This window comes from Schistocerca serialis, chromosome 1 (genome assembly GCF_023864345.2).
Source record: "Schistocerca serialis cubense isolate TAMUIC-IGC-003099 chromosome 1, iqSchSeri2.2, whole genome shotgun sequence".
Lineage (NCBI taxonomy): Eukaryota > Metazoa > Arthropoda > Insecta > Orthoptera > Acrididae > Schistocerca > Schistocerca serialis.
The window spans coordinates 452,966,875-452,990,513 of record NC_064638.1 but is presented as its reverse complement, the minus strand read 5'-3'; the positions used below and the strand labels follow the sequence as shown (position 1 = coordinate 452,990,513).

The window sequence follows — 23,639 nt, the reverse complement described above, 5'->3', positions numbered from 1 at the left end:
ACTAAACCCAAAGAAATTCTGGTCGTACGTAAGGGCTATCAGTGGCACTAAAGTTAGTGCTCAGTCTCTAGCGAATGAAGCAGAAATTGAAATTGAGGATAGCAAAGCAAAAGCTGAAATTCTTTACTCTGTTTTCAAATGTTTCTTTGTAAAAGATAACCCAGGAGAATTGCCCAGTCGACTCCTCGTACCTCTGAAAATATGAATGAAATATGTGTTAGTGTCAGTGGTGTTGAGAAACATCTGAAATCGTTAAAATTGAACGAAGTCGTAGAGCCCTCGAACAAAAAACTGTGCCCAGTTCTTGGAAAAAAGCACAGGCCACACCCAAAGACAAGAAGGATAGTAGAAGTGAACCGAAAAAATACCGTCCAATAACCTTGCAATCGATTTGTTACAGAATCTTAGAACACATTCCTAGCTCAAATATAATGAGGTATCTTGAACAAAATTATCTCCTCATTGCCAACCAGCGTATATTCCGAAAACGTCGATCATGAGAAACCCATCTCGCACTTTTCTCACATGACATACTGAATGCTTTGGATCGAGGCAGTCAGATAGATGCATTATTTCCTGATTACCGAAAAATATATGACTCAGAACCACACCTACGCATATTGTCAAAAGTCCAATCACATGGGGTATCAAGTGAAATTTAGGTCATTTTGGCAGGGAGAACGCAGCATGTTATCCAGGATGGAGAGTCGTCGTCAGATGTAAAAGTAACTTCATGTGTGTCCCAGAGAAGCGTGTTCGGACCCTTGCTGTTCATTTTATATATGAATGACATTGTAGACAATACTAATAGCAAACTCATACTTTTTGCAGATGATGCATTTATCCGTAATGAAGTACTACCTGAAAGAAGCTGCATAAATATTCAGTTAGATAGCGATAAGATTTCAAAGTGATGCAAAGATAGGCAACTTGTTTTAAATATTCAGAAATGTAAAAATGTGCACTTCACAAAACGAAAAAACGTAGTGTACTATGCCTATAACATTAATGAGTCACTTTTGGAATTGGCCAACTCATATAAATACCTGGATGTAACACCTTGTAGGGATATGAAATCGAATGATCACATAGGCGCAGTTGTGGGTAAAGCAAGTGGTAGACTTCGGTCTGTTGATAGAATACTGGAGAAGTGCAAAGAATCTAAAAAGGAGATTGCTTACAAATCCCTCGTGCGACTGGTTCTAGAATATTTCTCAAGTGTGTGGGACCGGTACCAAATAGGACTAACAGCGGATATTGATCGTATACAGAGAACAGCACGAATAGTCACAGGTTTGCTTTATCCGTGAGAGAGTGCAACAGAGATGCCCAAAAAATTGAACTGGCAGACTCTTGAAGATAGACGTGACATACCACGAGAAAGCCTATTAACAAAGTTTCAAGAAATGGCTTTAAATGATGGTTCTAGGAATATGCCACAATACGCTGCGTATCACTCATCACAGGGGTAGTAAGTATTAGATTAGTATAATTTCTGCACAGAGGCATTCATACAATCATTCTTCCCGCACTCTATAAGTGAATGGAACGAGAAGAAGCCCTAGTAACTGGTACAGTGAACTACTCTCTGCCATGCACCTCACGGTGTTCTGCACAGTATAGATGTAGAGTCCTTCATGAAGTGATCCCAACTTCTTTCAAAACTGGTCTTCTCTGGGGCGTCAATGTTACGTCAGGTACCGCGAAAGAAGGAAGTTCTGGAACAATTAAAGTGGCAAAAGCTTCTACTTTCCATCTGGCTTCACCGTTGGTAGTAAGACCTAGGTTTTTTTTCTCATGACAGTAATTTCTAAAAACTACATCTTGCAGTCCTCTATCCTTTCTTAAACATAAAGAGTGCTTTTTCATCAATGATTTGCCATGGAATTATTCGTTTCTCTCTTAAAATACAGTTTAGCTTTAAGCCTGGAGTGTATTTTCATTTATTTCCTGAAGACAGTGAAAGAAATCAACATGAACAAATTAACAGGCAACACTTCCTCGCCCGTAAAATATTATCCATAATGCAGAAGTGCTGATCCAAGAGTGTTGTTTAAACGTAATTTTAAAAAATAAACAAAATGAAAATGTTCTTCATCTTAGGACTTAATGGTCAGATTTTGCACCTTTCCTAAATTAATATAGTAAAAGATATTATTGGTTTTGCGAACTATTAAATGAAATATCGACCACTGAAAAGATTGGTCTGACACTGAGAACTGCTCATTCATTAATTCGACTTATTAAAAATTTATGTTTATCAACTCGAACGCACGATGGTTGGAACTTTTGTTAATAATGAGAAATGCTGATAATTATTTTCATGATTACTGAACTGCGTCTAAATCGTTTAGCACCAAATTTTGACAGGTGAAGTATATTTAGCGTCGTATTTTTTTAAAAAGTCCAAAAAATTATGTTGCCTTCACCTTATCATTATTTAGCTTCACAACAGACGTGTACCATCCGAAATCCATCAAGCGTTTAAGCAGTGGAAATAAATAGATCGTGAGCTAACACCATCGAAGTAGAATAACCATATAACCAGCGCGGTAACATGACGTTTTGAGTCTTACAAAAGAAACGGGGTCTAAAGTATTCCACATGTCACTACTACCTGACGTAACACTACACGTACCGAAAACAGCGTTATACATGAAACAATTCTCCGAAGTAAGGTTTCTGGGAAATATAACATCTGATAAATGAACGATCGACTGGCATCTGGTCATCTCTCTGGACGAAATAAAAAGATGACGGGTTGCTGTTATTCTCTATATACCAAAATTTAATTTAATTTGTGCAGTGGTCCCAGTCAGTAAAAAGGATACCGATGAAAGACACTGCCCTGACAACTTCGTCGTTGAGTGCCCATAAGCGCCATCCATGAAAAACGCTTAAGTTTCTCATACTCACTGGTTTAGCGATCTTAATATTGGAGATATGGATTCACTTTTGCACTCTGACCCTTGTACTTTCTGCGAGGAGTGTAATAGTATGTCACGTTCAATAACACGGGGATTTTTGGTTATCCGCATGTGATTTAAATATGTAATCGGAAAACAGCGTTACTCTTGCGTTTATAGTCCGTCAACGCACTTTCTCTGGCACCTGCATGTTTGCCTCTTCACCAAAAAAAACCGGAAATAACGGTGTGGCAGGAAGTCGCCCTGCAATTTATTTTATTGCTTAGAGAGGAGGTAATCAAGTCCCACATCAGCCAAGCGAAAGCGGCACATTCCTCCCGCTGCGTGTCTCGTATGCAAACCATTAGCAGCTATCCTTCATGTTCCTCCGTGCGCCACCATGTCTGCATAGAATAAGAGAGGATGTATAAATAGCGATGACGCGATCTTTATTTACTCAACCAAAACTAACATCTAGGGCGATATTTCTCATTATTTATTAACAGCCTAGACATTTTCCCGTAGGTTAAATCCCGCAAACAGAAATAAGGGCGTATAATTATAATGTATAATACAGGGAGCGAAAGGCTATTTACAATTTGTACAGAAACCAGATGGCAGTTATAAGAGTCGAGGGACATGAAAGGGAAGCAGTGGTTGGGAAGGGAGTGAGACAGGGTTGTAGCCTCTCCCCGATGTTGTTCAATCTGTATATTGAACAAGCAGTAAAGGAAACAAAAGAAAAATTCGGAGTAGGTATTAAAATTCATGGAGAAGAAATAAAAACTTTGAGGTTCGCCGATGACATTGTAATTTTGTCAGAGAGAGCAAAGGACTTGGAAGAGCAGTTGAACGGAATGAACAGTGTCTTGAAAGGAGAATATAAGATGAACATCAACAAAACCATAACGAGGATAATGGAATGTAGTCGAATTAAGTCGGGTGATGCTGAGGGAATTAGATTAGAAAATGAGACACTTAAAGTAGTAAAGGAGTTTTGCTATTTGGGGAGCAAAATAACTGATGATGGTGCGAAGTAGAGAGGATATAAAATGTAGACTGGCAATGGCAAGAAAAGCGTTTCTGAAGAAGAGAAATTTCTTATCATCGAGTATAGATTTAAGTGTCAGGAAGACGTTTCTGAAAGTATTTGTATGTAGTGTAGCCATGTATGGAAGTGAAACATGGACGATAACTAGTTTGGACAAGAAGAGAATAGAAGTTTTCGAAATGTGGTGCTACAGAAGAATGCGGAAGATTAGATGGGTAGATCACATAACTAATGAGGAGGTATTGAATAGATTTGGGGAGAATTGGTGTTTGTGGCACAACTTGACCGGTTGGTAGGACATGTTCTGAGGCATCAAGGGATCACCAATTTAGTATTAGAGGGCAGCGTGGAGGGTAAAAATCGCAGAGGGAGACCAAGAGATGAATACACTAAGCAGATTCAGAGGGATATAGGCCGCAGTACGTACTGGGAGATGAAGAAGCTCGCACAGGATAGAGTAGCATGGAGAGCTGCATCAAACCAGTCTCAGGACTGGAGACCACAAGAACAACAATTATAATGTATCTTCGCAGCTACTCTTGGTCGATGTCTCACTATGAGACACTGTACAAAACCACGATAATTACAGTTGTACTTTTGGTTGTACACTTGAAAAAAAAGCGATGAAAACTGGAGGCGAGGAAAAGAACCATGCAATATTTTGGGTCCCAAACAATTACGCAGAATAACAGCTGAGGTATGTGACGGAATCCGATTCCACGGTTGATGTACGATGTATGTCGCAGTCGTTGCTTGCTTTACATTTATTTATTACATGCACTTTTCGTTTTTGTTCATCCCGATTTCATCCATTTCTTTAAATTTTATTTCTTCGACATGGGTGTACATTTTTTCTCAGAGTCCGTCTGTTCTACTTCCTTCTTGTGCTCCAAGAAATTCAATTTGTAAACCGTGAGATTAGTTTTCTGTGGATTTTGAAAATCGCGTAAGACAAGTTCCAGCCATGGTGGTTTCTTCGATAAGAAGACAGCCAATTTCATTCCCCATTCTACTCCATCGCGAGTTTCTATTCCAGTGATTTTGTAGTCGATCGGATGTTAAATGCCAACTTTTTTTTTCTAAAGCGCGCTTACGGCAAGTGGTATGCATCACTTCACGCTGGCTTCGAAGTACTCGTACGCTACAATCTACGTGTATCGATGTATGTCTTGGTTCACCAGTCCAAGTGACCTTTTTCCGTTATTCTGATTTGTCATCATGCTAATCTCTTTGCTCTGTGACATGCTATGGGTCAAGCTACAGTGTGGCGGCTCCCGTGAAATCACTGAGCGAGTTGGCATGATTCTGAGCCACTGAATTCACATTGGAAAGGATGATGGTTCAAATCCCCTTCAACTGATGCAGATGTAGGTTTTCCGTGGTCTCCTTAAATTGCTTAAGTTTAATGCTGTGATGGTTACTTTTAAAAGGACACTATTGGTTTGCTTCCGCATCCTGCCTCTCAAGCGAACTTGTGTTCGTCACTAACGACCCCGTCTTCGACGGAACGTTACACCTTAGACATCCTGGATGATCTAGCTGCTCATTCTTTAATGTTGCCCAGCACTGTACTACCTATTATTTGCTGTCTCGAGTCTTTTATATCTGCATGACAGTCTGTGATAGTCGACCGCGACCGCTGTCTTCAACTCGTTGTTGACCACGGCAGCTGACCCTGGTGACAGTAGTTTCTCCCTAATCGAGCTGCTCAAATTGCCCACTCGTCTCGGTTGTACGAGAAAACGTAAAAGGGCTGTGCAAAAATGAGGAAACACCTCGATAAACGCCTGTCGGGACATAAATGAAGATGCTGGTCAAGCCTGGAGTATCCAGTGGTGTATTTGGCTACCAATGGAAACTGTGCAATGTTCTCAACAAGTTCCAAAGGTCATTTGTGGTCAGAACAATCTTCTGTGTAGTTGTGAGTGCCTTATGTCGGAACTAAGTGAATTCGAACGTGGTCAAATTGTTGGTGCTGGTATGGTGAACGCTTCCGCAGCCAAGGGAGCCGCAGTGTTTGGCGTTTCAAGAGACAACGTACTGAAGATTAATATCGCGTACAGGGAAGTTAATCACAATACAGCCGAAAGCGTGTGTTGAGTGATCATGGCAGACGGCCATTAAAGAGGATTATGACGAAAAATAAGAGGACGACTGCTGCAAAAGTTCCTACAGAACTGAATGTAGCATCCGCGAACCCTGTCAGGCCAAAAACAACACGAAGGGAGCTGCCTAAGCGGGGAATTGTAGGGTGAGCTGGAATTAGAACAGCACACATCAATGATGCAAATAACTGTGACGGGAAACCGCTCTTCCGAAGCCATAATCCTGGACTACGGAGCACTGGGTTAAAGTCATTCGTTCGGATGACTGTTGTTTCTCACTGTTTACAATTTCTAGTCGAGTTTACGTCCCAAAAGGGAAGCACGGCTGGGGTTCGGTGATGATTTGGGCAGCCACATCATGGTGTTCTATAGGCGCCATGGTTACTCTGCAAGGTCGCATTACTAACAAGGCTTACGTGACCCTTTTGGCTGATCAGGTCAGTCCCATGTACAAGCTTTGTTCCCCAATGGTGTTCCAAGACGACAAGACCCTGCTCATGCAGCTCGAATCGCCAAGGACTTGTTTTGAGAGCATGAGGGTGAGTTTTCGCAGATACCTTGCAACACCACAGCCACCAGATCTCAGAACTATTGAGAGTTTGTGTTCCACTTTTGGAAGAAGGCTGCGTGATCGTTATCCTCCTCCAACATCGTTACCTAGCTTGCCACTACTTTGCAGGAAAAATTGTATAAGATTTCTTAAAAACCAGACATAACTTGTATTACGAGACAACTGCAAGCTGTTTTCACTTCCAACGGAGTTCCTACACGATATCAGGCATGGTAATGTGTTGCGTTTTTCGTTTTTCCATGTTTTACCCAATCCTTGTAACTACCAGCAGAATCCCGGAAATTAAGTGTCGCACGGGTCAGACATCCACTATCTGGCTGCGTCCAAATTTATTAACATGGCACGTGTTACCCATCTTGCGGTCGCCTGTCACATCGACGGCGTTTACAAGGAATGACGATATCGCAAGCACGTGGCACGCCGAAAACTGCTCCATTCGCAATAGCAACGGAAGAACCCTCTCTCCAACACACTTGCCGACTCTAATCAAACTGTTCACGTGCTTAAGTGCAATATTGTATCCAGTACACCCAAGGGTAAATCACTTGGACTACTAGAAAATTTATCATGTGTCACTGGCTAATTTATTCCTTGAATTTTTATGCCGAATCTACTTTTCTATACCGGTAATGTTTAAAATATTAGCAGGTTTTCCTTTTTTTTAACGATAGGCTCCCGTAGTCTATACAGCTTTCAGTCGAACTGTTAGACACGTGCAATGCTTATCAGCGTACATATCAGGTTACTGATAGATTTTTCGCTGTTTTGAGGTTGCTGGACTCCTGGGAACGACATATCTTGTAACCCTCGAGATATCAGAACTTATCATCGTGTCACTTACCGAGCAATAATGAGATCTTGTTACTAACAACTCAAAATTCATATCATTTCGTGTATTATATATTAAAAGCCGATGGACTACAAGAATATTTATCATGTGTCACTGCCTAATTTATTCAACGAATTTTTATGCCGAATCTACTTTTCAATACCGGTAATGTTTAAAATATTAGCAGGTTTTACTTTTTTTAAGTGTAATTCTGTCAGAGACAGTAAAGGACTTGGAAGAGCAGTTGAACGGAATGGACAGTGTCTTGAAAGGAGGATATAAGATGAACATCAACAAAAGCAAAATGAGGATAATGGAATGTAGTCGTATTAAGTCGGGTCATGCTGAGGGAATTAGATTAGGAAATGAGACACTTAAAGTAGTAAAGGAGTTTTGCTATTTGGGGAGCAAAATAACTGATGATGGTCGAAGTAGAGAGGATGTAAAATGTAGACTGGCAATGGCAAGGATAGCGTTTCTGAAGAAGAGAAATTTGTTAACATCGAGTATAGATTTAAGTGTCAGGAAGTCGTTTCTGAAAGTATTTGTATGGAGTGTAGCCATGCATGGAAGTGAAACATGGACAATAAATAGTTTGGACAGGAATAGAATAGAAGCTTTCGAAAAGTAGTGCTACAGAAGAACGCTGAAGATTAGATGGGTAGATCACATAACTAATGAGGAGGTACTGAATAGAATTGGGGAGAAGAGGAGTTTGTGGCACAACTTGACGAGAAGAAGGGGCCGGTTGGTAGGACATGTTCTGAGGCATCAAGGGATGACATATTTAGCATTGGAGGGCAGCGTGGAGGGTAAAAATCGTAGAGGGAGACCAAGAGGTGAATACACTAAGCAGATTCAGAAGGATGTAGGTTGCGGTAGGTACTGGGAGATGAAGAAACTTGCTCAGGATAGGGTGGCATGGGGAGCTGCATCAAACCAGTCTCAGGACTGAGGACCACAACAACAACAACAACAACATATTAAAAGCTCTATACTCTTTGATAATCTACAGGTCATCCAAATTACATTGAAGACACGCTTACCTCAGAATGATGGTCACTTATATTTACCAAGTTACATCCCAGAGTGTGGAATTAGGTAATAACTTTTCCTGTCTTCTTGGTAATGAAGAAACTTACATGACTTGCATCCGTCTTGCGCTATCGCTATCGCTATGGCATAGACAGCAAACACTTTCCGGACACCTGTCTACACTCGTCGTACTGAACACAGAGAACTTCAGCGTTCTACATGATTACCATAATGTGATGGTATTTCTGTTTAATGTAGCTCCGAAATTTCATTTAATTATTTCTTCCTGTCAGTTTGAACTTTCGTTATACCATTTTTATTTTACATGCTTTCTTCCTAGAAGCCAGAGAAAACGTCGACGGATATTGTACTGCTCCTAAGGTAAGGCAAGAGAAGAATTACGAAAATAAGTTACCGTTCATAAGGTCATGGCTACAGAAGTTCATTTTATGATTCAATTAAAAGTGGTTGCCGTAAGTGGAAAGTGATGGCGGTGATTTAAATGTTAGCTTTGGCATATACATTATCGTAATGAAAAGCATGGACGTCAGACATGTATAATTTTTCATCGTCATAGAGAGCCTGATCGACGTGTTAAGCCGAATAAGTTGTTTTCGAAACGACGCTTATTCAAAGGTATTTCGCAAAGTCTATTGTAAACGCACGATGTGTTTTGTCTTGTTGAATAGGTGAGAGGCGGTCAAGAAGGTGTCAGCGCATTGAATGATAGTGCAGACGTTCTCAGTAAGTCATGTTTAAGTACTTTCTCGATAACGCATCTACAAGTCACTGATCTCCCACGTGAAGCAATAATTTCAAACAGCGAAAGTTATCAAAGTTCATTCCCTGCAACTGCCGTCTCGAATAGCGATTTATCTGTCTCTTTGCGGTTGATGCCCAGTAGCAAACGTGAAACGATACCTTTAATTCAAGAAACGGAAAACGCGGCAAGTTATGTTTCATGAATTTATTTGGCGAAAGAATAAAATAGTTCCTAACTTCTGTTATCCATGATAAAAATTTTATTTTTCGATTAACAACAAATAGAAAGCAATAAACTGTGCTTCTCAGTTATCTGTGACTCTTTCTAATGCTGGCACGAGTTTTAATTTGCTGTTAGGAACCGATGAAGTCATCAATCCACGTTTTTCAAGAATGTGTTATAGAGAATGGAAATGGTGAAACTTCGTCGGCGCAGTATCGGGAAATTGCCAACCAAGCTCCAGGACATCTGTTGTTGAATATTAGGATTTATGCCACCGGTTTATCTTTTTATAGTAGCACTTAATGTTGAAGCCCTGCTAAATCTTTTGAACTGCGGCAGCAGAGAGCCTGACCTGTTGGAAATAAATATATTCCAGGGAACCAATTTGTAATACACACTGGCTTCTTTATGCCGCCAATCGCATATCATCATCTCCCGCGTGCGAAAAGAAACTAAAGAAAACACACCAAACAAAAACACAGAGCACAGTGTTCATAAAATGTTGAAAATCGGACTCCGTGGTGCGCATACCAATTAAGTACAACTCCAGGATGGTACATACACTGAGGTGACAAAAGTCATGGGATAGCGATGTACACATATACAGATGGCAGTAGTATCGCGAACACAACATATAATAGGACAGTGCATTGGCGCAGCTGTCATTTTGACTCAGATGATTCATGCGAAAAGGTTTCCGGCGTGATTATGGAAGCATTACGGGAATGAACAGATGTTGTACGCGGAATGGTAGCTGGAGCTAGAAGAATGGGTCATTCCGTTCCGTTTTTAAATAGATAGAGAATAAAATTAAAGCAATAGCAGCCCACGGTGGCAAAAAATAAGTCTTTTAACCTGGGTTTCGCCAGTACTATAATTGCCTTCATCAGAAGAAAAACACTCAAACTGTCATGTCACGTATAAAACTAAATATCAAGCGATAAAACTTTAATCACAAAATTTTTGAAATAGAATCTATAGAAGGCAAGTCACTATGGACTGCTCACAGGTGTCGAGCTACGGTAGCATTAGTCTTATTTTTTGTGCCCGAGTACTGCTATTGGTTTAATTTTACTTTGTAAACTGTCCCTGACCACGCAGTCATGTTCATAACGATAGATAATACAATATTCCGATATCAACACAGTCAAAAATGTGCCGAGAATATCAAATTTTAGGCATCACCTCTCACCAACGACCACGCAGTGGCCGACGGCCTTCACTTAACGACCAAGAGCAGCGGCCTTTGTGTAGAGTTGTCAGTGCTAACAGATACGGAAGTCCGATCTCGTTTTGCATACTAAGGAGAAGGAAGCAAACAAGCACAAACTAATGGTTGTTCAAAAGAAAAAAAGGGGCCATATCCGGCTAAAGGAGGTTGTGGTCTTGGTCACGAAAAACAAAGGTCGTGCGATGGTTCAACTGTCTCAGTTCATAACATCTGCTAGCTCCAGTACTAAGTGACATGGATCGTAATGAAATAAAGTGGTTAGATCTTTTTCAAATCCAGATGGGCGTCCTAAACATCGTGAACAGTTCACACAAATGCTATTGCATAATCTGCGAGCAATGCAGCAACAGTGAATCTTTTCTCACACCGTGGGCTCGTTCAGTAAGCAGGTCGTTACATAGTTACAGAAAAACGTGTTCTATATTGATGGCTAAAACTCGCCATAATATCGAAGTATGAGGTAGGCTGTAAATTAATGTACACATCCTTGTCGAACACTAATAAAAACAATGAGGAATATCGGGCAAAGAGTACATTAAAATGCAGTTCTTAAGCTTCAGAATCATAAATTTATTTTTCAACATAGTCACCGTTGAGACTAACACATTTATCCCAACGTATAACAAGCTTTTTTCATTCCGTCACTGAAAAATTCTTCCGAATTCTCTAGAACGCAGGATTTGACAATGCTTTACTTCATCGTCCGAGGTTTACTGGTTACCCCTGTCGTCTCTCCTGAATAAAGGAAAAAAAAAATAAATACGCGTAGCAAGTAGTATGTGCGTAAGTAGTATGCGGAAACGCTTCAAATTTCAGGTTTGCAGAGCCTCCTCAGTTACGCGTGTTTTGTGTGGAGAAGCGTGGTCATGTTGCGAGATTATTGTTCAATAATGAAACCGAAACGTTCCTTGGATATTCCAGCATTGTTTACGATATGCTTTTGAGTGATTCGCTGGTTATTTTGAATCAAATTGTCGACGAGTTTGTGGTGTTAGCGGTTATGGCAGTGATCGGGCGTCCGCTGCGAGTTTCATAAACAATTATGGCTTTTCCAGGCTCGCAACTACGAACTTATGTTACTCATCGATTACAGTAGGCCTATCAATAGCATAAACAGCCTTTAAGTGACGACGAATCTTACTAGGAGTCACGTTTTCAACAGTTAAAGATTCGATAACATCGTGCTGTTTAGCTCGCTCCCACATAACTTTAGAACACGTCACCATACTTCCGCTACTCAAAATACACTGGAAGACCGCATGCAAACTGCGCATGCGTGTAGAGCGGGAAGTTATCTTCCACATGTCACCAGACGCATTTCTCAGGGTCATTTCGTTCGCATTATACAAGCTTGTGTGCATTACTTTTCAGCTTACTTCGTATCATGTGTGAACGAGATGAAATAATAACAAGTTAACTACCAAGAAAACCGGTATCGCACCGTGAGGAGATGATGTCCTGTACATATCTGCCCTAGTGCAGCAAATATATGTCAACACGTATCTCAGGTGCGGTTCTTGTAGTTATTATGATGACTGTTATACCAAGTGCTCCAAATTTTGATGTTGAGTGCTATAAAGTGATATCGAACGGACGATACTGCACGTTGAATTTCATCCACATTAGAAACACTGGCTCGTGTTATGTGGTATTTCACGTCTTCGGTAATTGTGTTTCCTATTATATTTCTTGTTTTTATTTTCCTCACAGATAAAAATCCTGGATTGTTAAGTCTTGTGAATGTGCGGACCATTTTCTTTTTCGTAAACAACCAATCCACAGATCTCTAGGTAAGTAATTATCTGTGCGAAATGGACATCAATCGATGCTCCGACTCATCCCGAAGGTGTCCGTTTGATTTAGGACGGGATCTGAGTAGACTAGTCCTTTTGAGAAACTTCATTGTCCACAAACCATTGCCTCACGGACGCTGCTTTTGACAAGGTTTAGTGTCATCGTCATGCAAACAATCGTCTGCGATCTGTTGCTCTACTGTGCGCTATTAAACGTGTTCACGTCCTTCTTCGCCGGCCGCTGTGGCCGAGCAGTTCTATGCGCTTCAGTCCGGAACAGCGCTGCTGCTACCGTCGCAGGTTCGAATCCTGCCTCGGGCATGGATGTGTGTGATGTCCTTAGGTTAGTTAGGTTTAAATAGTTCTAAGTCTAGGAGACTGATGACCTCAGATGTTAAGTCCCATAGTGCTCAGAGCCATTTGAACCATTTTTAGCGCTTAGTCAAGCGAAATAAGGTGACCACAGCATAACGACGAAAAACAGTCCCATACCGTAACACAACCTCCTCCGTACTTCACTTTTGGCACTACACATGATGGTACGTAACGTTATCTGGGCATTCGCCAAACTCAAACCCTTGCATCGGAATGCCACAGGGTGTAGCGTCATTTATCACTCTTAGTCCAAATCACTCGTTTCCAGTCATCCACCGTCCAGTTGCGTCGCTCTTTACACCACCTCAAGCGTCGCTTAGCACCGACTAAAATAAATTATGTCTTATGAGGAGCTGCTCGACCACTGTACCCCGTTAGTTTTAACTCCCTAATCACACAGGTGGACTGCTGGTAGCACTTTGCAACTCACGAATGATTCTCTCCCTTGGTTCCACGTGATTTTTAACAGCCACTCTCCGCAGTGATCGACAGTTGCTGTCCGTCAGTACACGAGGCCTGTTTGGGCTTCATTTAGCGGTGGTTATTTCTTAGTGTTTCCACCTCACCGTCACATTAGAAACAGTCGGGAAGCTTTAGAAGTGTTGAAATGTCCCTGGTGGATTAGTTACTCTGGTGACATCCTTTGAGCAGTTCAAGTTCGAAGTCACTGAACACTGCCTACCGACCATTCTGTTGTTACCGCTTCTATACTGACAGCGCAATACTCCCCACTTCTTTTTATATTGGCGCATGCGCCTCTGGTGACATCTAGTGGTCATTTCCGCTTTACACAAGCGTTTCCGGATATTTTTGATCAGAAACAGCGTTCATTTTTTACTATCTCTAAAAAAAATATGTCGTAGGAACTGTCATTTATTTTCAATCAGGGCCGTTGGGTAGAACGAGATTTAAGTGTCAGTCCCTGCGGCTTCTATATAAATATTTATTGCTTTCTGACGGTCGAGGGTGGCCATAATGCAAACATGTCAATTGATTTTATACGAGCGTACTTCGGCTACGCTATAATTGTTCCCTGAATTTACAGTCTTCTGTTTTTCCCTTTACAAACACGACAAGTATTGGACAGTGACTGGGCGCCTTCTGGACGACAGGTAAACGTCAGCACAATGTAAAGCATTTCTCGAGAATTAAGCTTCTGTCCACTTCCTACTAGCGGCTTCAAAAGCTATTAATTTGAATCCTGACACTCAGTCGATATCTAAACGATGGCATATTTCTCGTAGGTAGTCTTGGTAAAGGTATCGTAAACTGACAAAATGACCGGGAGTGCTGTGTGCTGACCCCTCCGTATCCGCATCCAGCGACCCCTGTGGTCTGAGGACGACACGGCGGCCGGTCGGTACGTTGGGCCTTCATAGCCTGTTCGAGCGGAGCTTAGTTTAGTTTTTAGTCTTGGTAAAGTATAGAGTGGTGTCTTCACTTTCAATAAGTATTCGAATAATCTGTCGATCATAAACAAAATACTTTCTCGTTATTGGTTAAAAAATGAAGAGTAAGAAGGATTTGAGACACTCGCAGATTTCTTTTACTACCACCGAATAGCAGTTAACTTACTTCTGAGAATTATAAGCGTAAGATAAATAGGTTTTGTTTTGCCCGCGCCGATGCACTTTGCTCTGTTCTTTGAGGTATCTGTTCTTACACAAATAATCGCACTTCATTTTCATGTCAACTTATTACGAAACTTACTAACACTGCAGTATTTTACACACACTTAAGGCGGTTAAATATATATAGTGGAGTTAGTCATTCCTCATGTTGACTTAGAAGGAAAATATGAAAGGAGATAATTTCAACAGCAAACAAGTATGTTAGAAAAATGGCTGAAGCTGAATGATAACGACAATGTGTAACGCGACTGCTACCTCTTGAGGTATCAGATAAGAAGTGGATAAGAGTGTGAAACGGCTCTCACATCCAGTTATGTATTTTTCCATTGCTTTATCTATCTGTTTCATCTTTGCCCTCTCTCCTGGAGGCACGTGTCTAGCAAGACGATAAGAAGTATCACGTGGCAATGACAGTTAAATAATATAGCTGGTCAGCTGCAACCGTCAAACAGACAATTATTAAAAAAGTTACCTATTTTAAATGTGTCATCGCAGTGCATACAATCATTCATATTATTTGTTCTGAGTTACGTTCAGAGGGAGTATCTATGTCCGTGATTAAAATACTAGACGAGAGACACATAACCTTGATTTCTCTTTAATAAAACCGACTTTAGTTCTGGAAGGGGTGAATTATAGCCCTATTAGCATAGCTGATGATATACTTGTATGATATAATATTCCTGACAGATAACAAGACTAATTTGAAACCAAGCTGATACTGTTTCTTTTGGTAATCTCCTTCTACTCCACAGAAGCATTTTTAATTTATTTTTATTTTTATTTTTGCAGTATAAGTGAATTTCTAACATACTCCTGTCATTAGAGTATTAAATAGTCTTTAAACTGAAGTGTGCCCACGTACTTGCAGTACATCTTAAATATGTCACCATTTAAAGTAGAACCAACCAGGACTACATTAAAAGAACCCTGAACATTTCAGGACAAAAAATGTTCAAGACATTAGTCGCTAGATGTTTTCTTCTAGTGCTACCGTGCATAACCAATTCTTGCGGCCAACATAGCGAAATTTTAAAGTAAATATTACTTCAGTAAACCTTATTTTCATACCTCACACTGTTCGACTTCAAATTCTGTGCACTGGTGTATCCCGTCGAACCACTTCTAAAGGATCCATACAGGTATGTTACCGAGGTATTAAAATAATGAACACGACAGTTCCTTCCCCTTTTGGCTGGAGAAACGAAAAGACTGATAGATACGGCCTGTAAGATGGATTCTGGGACTCTTCCAGGTACATTTTTAATTTGGCAATTAGATGAACTACTGCGTTGTCGTTGTGAAGCAGAATCTCATACGACCCAAATTTTGGACATTCTCTCAACATTTCAGGAAGATGTGTTCCAGCATGAAAGTATGGGTTACTAGCTTATAGCAGAGTTAGTCATTCCTCACGTTGACTTAGAAGGAAAATTTGAATGGAGCTAATTTCAACAGCAAAGAAGTATGTTTGAAAAATTGATGAAGCACAGAAGATAATGCACATCATTCTTTTGCCCACCCACGTTAATCTCAACTCTATTGTTGAACTGGAGAGGAATTCCGCCTTATGCAAGGCACCGTTTTGTAGTTTCGTTTTCAGCCAGATATGTTTCAGCACTTTTTGTGCTATGTTCAGTGGGTTTACTTGCTTCTTTTTTTCTGCAAAATCGTTGTTACATGTTAACCTCTGAAGGAACATTTGGTACAAAATATTGATATTTGTAAAATGGGTGATTATTGTAAAATATTTTACATTAGTTTGCTTATAGTGCTGAGTTAAGACATGTATCAGTGAGCTGAGGCATTCCATGTTGGTCATTTACGATGTATGTATAGGTTTTAGTTTTATAGTAAATTTGGAAATGAAGTGGATGTGTACATACGTTTTCATACCTCACACGCCACTATTGGTTGTTTATGCTGGTACCTTTAGACTGCTGTGGTACCTGACGGTTACCACCAGTGTAGTTGTTCTTCCAAAGAGCATCCCATATGAGCAAACCATTTGCGCCTTTACCTCTGGTTATTCGTACTTTAGGTACCTGGGCTAGACACGGTTCTGTTTAAAAAAGAATACCTCAATGTGGTTATATGATCAAGTCATGCACATCTGCTTTCATGCCCGTCAGCTAATTTGCTGCGAATAATAACTTGTAGTTGTGATCCTGCAGTCAAATAGTCTATGCATTGGCTAGAATTGCGAATTAATAAAGTACTCAAAAACACAAAAGAAAAGTTAAATGACTAATCTAATAACAAGGGATATATTGTAATGTTTGTAATTGCTATAGATGGTGGAGAATTATGCTGAATAATGTTTATTCAAAAAAGGACATCTCCAATAAACGGGAAGTGGCCCTATGAAACTCAGTTGAAAAACGGACAGGAAATACCCTTATCAACTGCAGTAAAGCAGAATAGTTCAGAGTTAAACATGATGCTTCACAAATTAACACACAAGAGAGGAATAGTAACTCATACTCTGTATATTTTTAGTTCCATAAATCAAGCAGCAAAAGTCAGAGTCCCACTCTGGAGCACATTCAGGTTTCTCGAAGTATAATGTGCCTTCAGAAGTTAAGATGGTAGCAGCTATTCATCACCCACAGTCAATCATCTATCACCGAATCATGCATTTTGCCTCAGGCAAATCCGCCTTCTTCAAGACCTCGACATAAATTGTCCGGAATCGCTCCCTTGAGCAGCTCATTCGAAAAGTTCCAATCTCCGGCTGATTCCCATAGTGTTCCGCTACTATCTGCTTCTTCTTTGGCTGAGGGCTGTCCCCACAAAAAATACATCGTTCTTACGATCTAAAGATATGATTTGACTCAACATGACCACTTTCCTATACTGTGCTAATATATTACAACAATATTTACATAAAGAAATGTTATAAACATTTGGGTCACTCTCAGAACATTGACAATAAATATAAATAAAGGTTTGTGCATAAATAAGAAAGCCAGTATTCTTGTGCAAATGCGCTCACAATAAATGACTTCAGATTGTCGTTAAATATACAATTATTTAGGCATGCTTGTCAGATGCGTCTTTTGATTGTCTTTTCAGTTGTGATCTCCGTTAACACATGCGACTGACCACTTTTAAATTGGCTCTGTTTTTTAATAGCACTTGCAATCAACATTTAAATAAAGCTACTGGCAAAATAGTAAAATCTTCATTAAATAACTACATGTGATGACAATATGAGGTATTGATGCTGTGATCATTTACTGTTTAAAAGTGGAGAATACGATGTTCTGACAAACATTTACATAATGAACAAGTTATAAAAGACGTCATAAGTCAATATACAAAATAGATCCAGGTGAGTGACTTTCAGGGATGACACCTATCGTGAAATGCTACCATCTGAGATATTGTTTGTTGAAATCGCATGAAGCAATTAAAAGTTGTTAATTCAGAGGTGTGTCGTGAAAATGTTTATTCATTGTGAAATATTAGCTTCAGTAGATTTAAATATTGTTGCGTCACTGAAACAGCCTTATTTTAGAAAGATCACAGATGCGTTCAGATTTTCACTAATATTTGTTTGACTTGCGTTATTCCCGAATCTCAAAGAGCTGTAATTTAGCCATTTTTAAGATTCTCTGACCCTCCGCCATTTCTTGGAGCATCTGCACAAAGGGCACGCGAGTAACAGTTACACAGATTCCGAGCTTCGAGATTTTCCTCATATCTGGCGACGCAGTTAGTCTTTGTACCCGGAATCGCTCGTACCGATAGCCTAGCCGGAAGCCGAAATGCCGCGGCGAGCCTCGACGCCTGGGCCCACTATCATTTAGACGGACAACAAATTCATCTTACTCCGCACCAATACTGGGCGGCCGATCATCTCGTCTTAATATTCGTAACGTTACAACATCTACTACACAATTTTCAGCTTGTTATCTGCAAACAGCAAAACGGTTTTTTCAGTTTATTAAGCATGTTTGAACTGCTAATCGCTATACATCTGGTTATGTAGCGTGTTACTTACAGTTATTTGATGTGGTTTTTCTCCTTTGTTTGTGTCGACGTAACAAGCATATTTCTTTGTTCTCGCTAGACTTGCATTTTTTAGATTTGTTCGCCAAGGGGGGGGGGGGGGGGGCAAGGGGGGTGTTCCTGGGCCATAACGTTTTGATATGGCTGTGTGGTATTCATGTGTTTCGTGGTATATTTGTTTGGGATGTGGCACGCGGATTTGAAGTGTTGACGTATACGATGTGGCATGGATGTGTGTGGCGGTTTAGGTTAGTTAGGTTTAACTAGTTCTAAGTTCTAGGGGACTGATGACCTCAGAAGTCCCATAGTGCTCAGAGCCATTTTGAACGGATTAACAGGAGTTGCAAATTAATTGGTATGTACAAGACTGGCTGTTCTTGTCAGCGTTGAAGCTATTTCTTCCAAGTTTGTTCTGTAGTGCGTAACTGGTTCTGTATGACGAAATAAATCTCGGGTGAACAGCCTGGTATGAGTGTCCTATGCACACTCATACAAGGCTGTTCACAAGAGATTTATTTCGTCATAAAATACGCCTGCAGAAATTGAAGAATCACATGCCTCTGTATGCTTGTCTCTTTAGTATGTTACCTACCCTATGTGTGACTTTGTTGTTTAAGTCATTATGTGCCATTCGTTACTTATTATCCCTTGATTTGTTGTAAATGGTGTTATATCTGCGGGTGTATGTGTGTTTCTGTTTTGCAGTGTATTTTATCTACAGTTTTTACAGCAAGCCCATTCTCGTGTGCAGCTTGTTTTATTGTATTCAGGTTTTCTGTGTAAACATGTTTCTTCGTAGGTGTTTTGTTCAGTCTACGTTGTAAATATCTGAAACTGGCTACTTTATAGGTACTGGGATGATTGGACTGGCTATGAATGATGGTGCTGGTGATTGTAGGTTTTCTAAAAATTGTGAACTCATGTTGGTTGATTCTCTTATGTCTGGTGATATCTAAGAAACTGAGTTTGTAATCTGTGTTACACTGATGTACTGCTGGTTGGTTTATTTGAGTTAGGGGAGAATAAGGAAGGAAATCGAGAATGAGAATGAGAAGTAGTAGAAATAAGAACAGCGAGAAACTTAACTTCAGGATTGATGGTCACGAAGTAGATGAACTTAAGGAATTCTGCTACGTAGCGAGTAAAATAACCAATGACGGACGGAGCAAGGAGGACATCAAAAGCAGACTAGCAATGGCAAAAAGGGCATTCCTGGCCAAGAGAAGTCTACTAATATCAAATATCGGCCTTAATTTGAGGAAGCAATTTCTGAGAACGAACATCTAGAGTACAACGTTGTATGGTAGTGAAACATGGACTGTGGGAAAACCGTAACAGAAGAGAATCGAAATGTTTGAGATGTGGTGCTACAGACGAATGTTGAAAATCGGGTGAACTGGTAAGGTAAGGAACGAGGAGGTTCTGCGCAGAATCGGAAAGGAAAGGAACATGTGGAAAACACTGATAAGGAGAAGGGACAGTATGATAGGACATCTGTTAAGACATCCGGGAATGACTTTCACGGTACGAGACGGAGCTGTAGAGGTCAAAAACCGTAGAGAAAGAGATTGGAATACATCCAGCAAATAACTGAGGACATAGGTTGCAAGTGCTGCTCTGAGATGAAGAGGTTAGCACAGGAGAGGAATTCGTGGCGGGCCTCATCAAACCAGTCAGAAGACAGATAAAAAAAAAAGAAGAAGTCGGCCCCGCACTTTAAAAGGAATCGTCCTGGTATAACTCAGGATGGCCGGACGCGGGTTTGAACTGTCGCGTCCTCTGGAATGGGAGTGCAGTGTGCTAATCGCTGCGCCACCTCGCTCGTCGATGTAGTGTGTTTCTGAGTGGATAGTTTTTATGTCGTTTTGAACGAAACTATGATACATCTGTCAGAAAAATTATATCGTCTACACATGTATCAAAATTTTATTTTGTACTGCTTTGATTTAACTATTTTGTTGAAGATTTGATTTCCTATGTGGTTGATGAAAATGTCAGCTAGGAGGTCACTGATTTGGGATCCCTTAGGTAGACCTTGTTGGGTGTAAAACTTGTTGTTGAATGTGAAGTAGTTTTGCCCTGTGAAGTATTTTTGCTGTTTAATGTGTGAGTGAAAACATAACGACAAAACGGTCTTGCTAAAGGCGGAGTCTCTCTCCAATTTTCTTTAGCAAGCATGAAAATAAGAATACCTACAGCATTCACAAGATGATTATTCTAGTGTTCTATTTGTTGGGGAAGATCCAGCAACACTGTAATATACAATTTCTGGGGTAAGCCCTGTTTGCTCGTTTTTGTGAATACTGTGTACACTGGGGTAGGTGTTAGGGGAATGAGGCTTTCGTCATCCTGGAGATGATGGGCTGGTCTTTCCCTAATCCTGCTAAGTGGGCAGTGGCCGGAACCTACATGGCTGGCTTAAGGGCTTGTGGTTTCCCCTTAATGACCCGTGTTTTCCGACATGCATCGGATAGAAACGTCCAAAGGTCCTGTCAGGAGGTAGCACCTTAAGCGCTGTAAGTGGGAGACTGTCAGAACGCTTACAGTCTGTTCCTGATTCTGTTTGTCTGGAAAGCCTTAACTTCGTGGAGCGGTTTCCAGTTCGCAAAATCGATTAGTGAGCCGACAGCCCTCGCGGCTGTGTGTGTGCTCTCTAGGGAGGAGATAGTGTTTCTGAAGAGAGTTTCTGCAGTGATCAACCAAGCTTTTTTTTTTCCTGAATAAAAAGTCTATTCGAATGTAAAGTGTGTTCCCGTGAACCATGTCGAATTCTCCTTAGTCACTTTTCGACTTTCTAGGCGAGTGTTGTCTAAATGGACACGGTCGTGCCTGTTAGGCAGAGTCCTAACATCAGATCGCGGAGCCAGTAGCTAACTGGACGGTGGCTCTTTAAAGTGAGGGGCGAAATTGGAGTTCTCACAGAATCAATTCCGTGGAAATTTGAGAGTGACGTTTTTATGTGATTTTTTTCCTTTACTGCCACTGAAGTGCATTATTGTTTTGTTATGTGGAGATTACTGGTGGAAGTTGTTGGGAGCCACTTGCAGGCGATGTATAAAGTCTTAGTGGTTTACATAGTCCAGTCCAGTGGTAGCGTCTCGGAATCTTTCTGAAAATAGCCGGATTGGTACAGGGTTTAGATTATTGACGTGAGATCAGTGAGGAGCTTAACCCTGTCTCGCGGGTCGAAGCGAGGCTGATGACCTTTATTTAGACCGTTTCAAATTGTAGCAGTGCAGAGAATTCATCCGGTTCCGCCAGTAAACGTTTCCGGTCAAATCCACAGTTCGTGGAGTTAGCCCCTCGGTCGCGAGTGTGAGCTCGCTCGATGTCACGGAAACTTACGGACCAAAGGACAGTTTCAATATGCCTGGGTTTCGTCTCTGTATAACGTCGATAAAATCGCCTCTCATCACTTTGATTGTGTCGAATATCTTTCGTTTGCCGAAAATAAAGATAATTGTAAAATATTTCTTGAAAGAACTAAAAACTCTGAGCTTTGTGATTTGGGTACCAGCAGACAGTACAATTTTGCATTTTGGAGGCTTTCTGTTCAAAATCTAGAAGTAGCCACCGATTCACTTTTAACAGTACAACAAATGAGCTACAAGTGCGGCTGGTAATCAGTCTTCGAACAGGAGGGAAACTGCTTCTGACAGCCCGCACAAATTTATACCTTCGAGAAAATATCTTTTCTTCCTGAAGGAAAGTGTGAAATGTTCACGTTTCACTGCAATATCGTATTTATCCGTCGAAACCGGGCAAGCGACTTTCAATTAAAATGTCTCTTGTGTATGGGAATATACATTATGGATGTACGGGTCAGGTTTTAGACACATAGTTGATGGCACATGGAAGTTTACTCGGACAGCCTAATGGTAAGTTGAGCTCTCGCGATAAGCGGGAAATCCGGTTTCGAGTTCCATGGCTCTGAGCACTATGGGACTCAACTGCTGTGGTCATCAGTCCCCTAGAACGTAGGACTACTTAAACCTAACTAACCTAAGGACATCACACACATCCATGCCCGAGGCAGGATTCGAACCTGCGACCGTAGCAGTCGCACGGTTCCGGACTGCGCGCCTAGAACCGCGAGACCACCGCGGCCGGCTTCGAGTTCCAGTCTAGCACAAATTTTCGCTATCGTCACTTTATTATATAGCTGGGGTTGGGTTGTTTTGGGGAAGGAGACCAGACAGCGAGGTCATCGGTCTCATCGGATTAGGGAAGGATGGGGAAGGAAGTCGGCCGTGCCCTTTCAGAGGAACCATCCCGGCATTTGCCTGGAGTGATTTAGGGAAATCACGGAAAACCTAAATCAGGATGGCCGGACGCGAGAGTGAACCGTCGTCCTCCCGAATGCGAATCCATTGTCTAACCACTGCGCCACCTCTGTCGGTATATTATATAGCTCACAGTTGTCGACATCCGCAACTGGGAGTACATTTCATGTATATGGTAGCATAATTTTCACTTCATGGTTATCAGTTATTCATAATAAGGGGTTAATATCTAATGAGTTATTAATCTGTTTGTTAAAATAAGGCCTCGTTCAGCAGCTGAGATCATCTCTCATTTCCTGTGCAACTCTTAGATTGGATATGATCTACTCTTCTCTTAAATTTCTGCTGATACCAAGAAATTTTTATTAGAGATCGTTGTGATAATAAGGTTTTATCTATTGAAACATCAGTCTATAGTACTTGATGAAACTAAAGTAACAAAACTACAGAGGTTTGCAGGTCATTCACCTGGCTCTTAAATTGCAGTATAAAATGAACAAATCTGCGATAGTTATAATTAACATGGTTTCGTTGAGAAGGTAAATGGATAGGCAATATTTTCAGTAAATAGCTACCAAGCTACTCAGATGGTGGCTTTGTATTTCAAGCGACACACATGAAAGGAAAAAAAATGAAGCTATTTCACTGCAAATTATGACACCCATGAGGAGGAATATGTTCACGGTCATCCGGATTTAAGACCACAACATTATGAACTAAGAAGTAAGGACGGAAGATTTTTCTTCCAATATGTCATTCAGATTACTCTGTTTCACATTTTGGCAGATATTCGTATACACTGGATTTCAGTTTGTTTGTCTGATACGTAT

At 40.8% G+C, this 23,639-nt stretch overlaps 1 protein-coding gene across 1 annotated transcript in view; it reads left to right on the top strand.

Annotated features, from left to right (window-relative positions):
- Positions 1–23,639, top strand: part of LOC126473142 (uncharacterized) — a 561,035-nt gene that overhangs the window by 264,604 nt on the left and 272,792 nt on the right. The window lies entirely within an intron of this gene.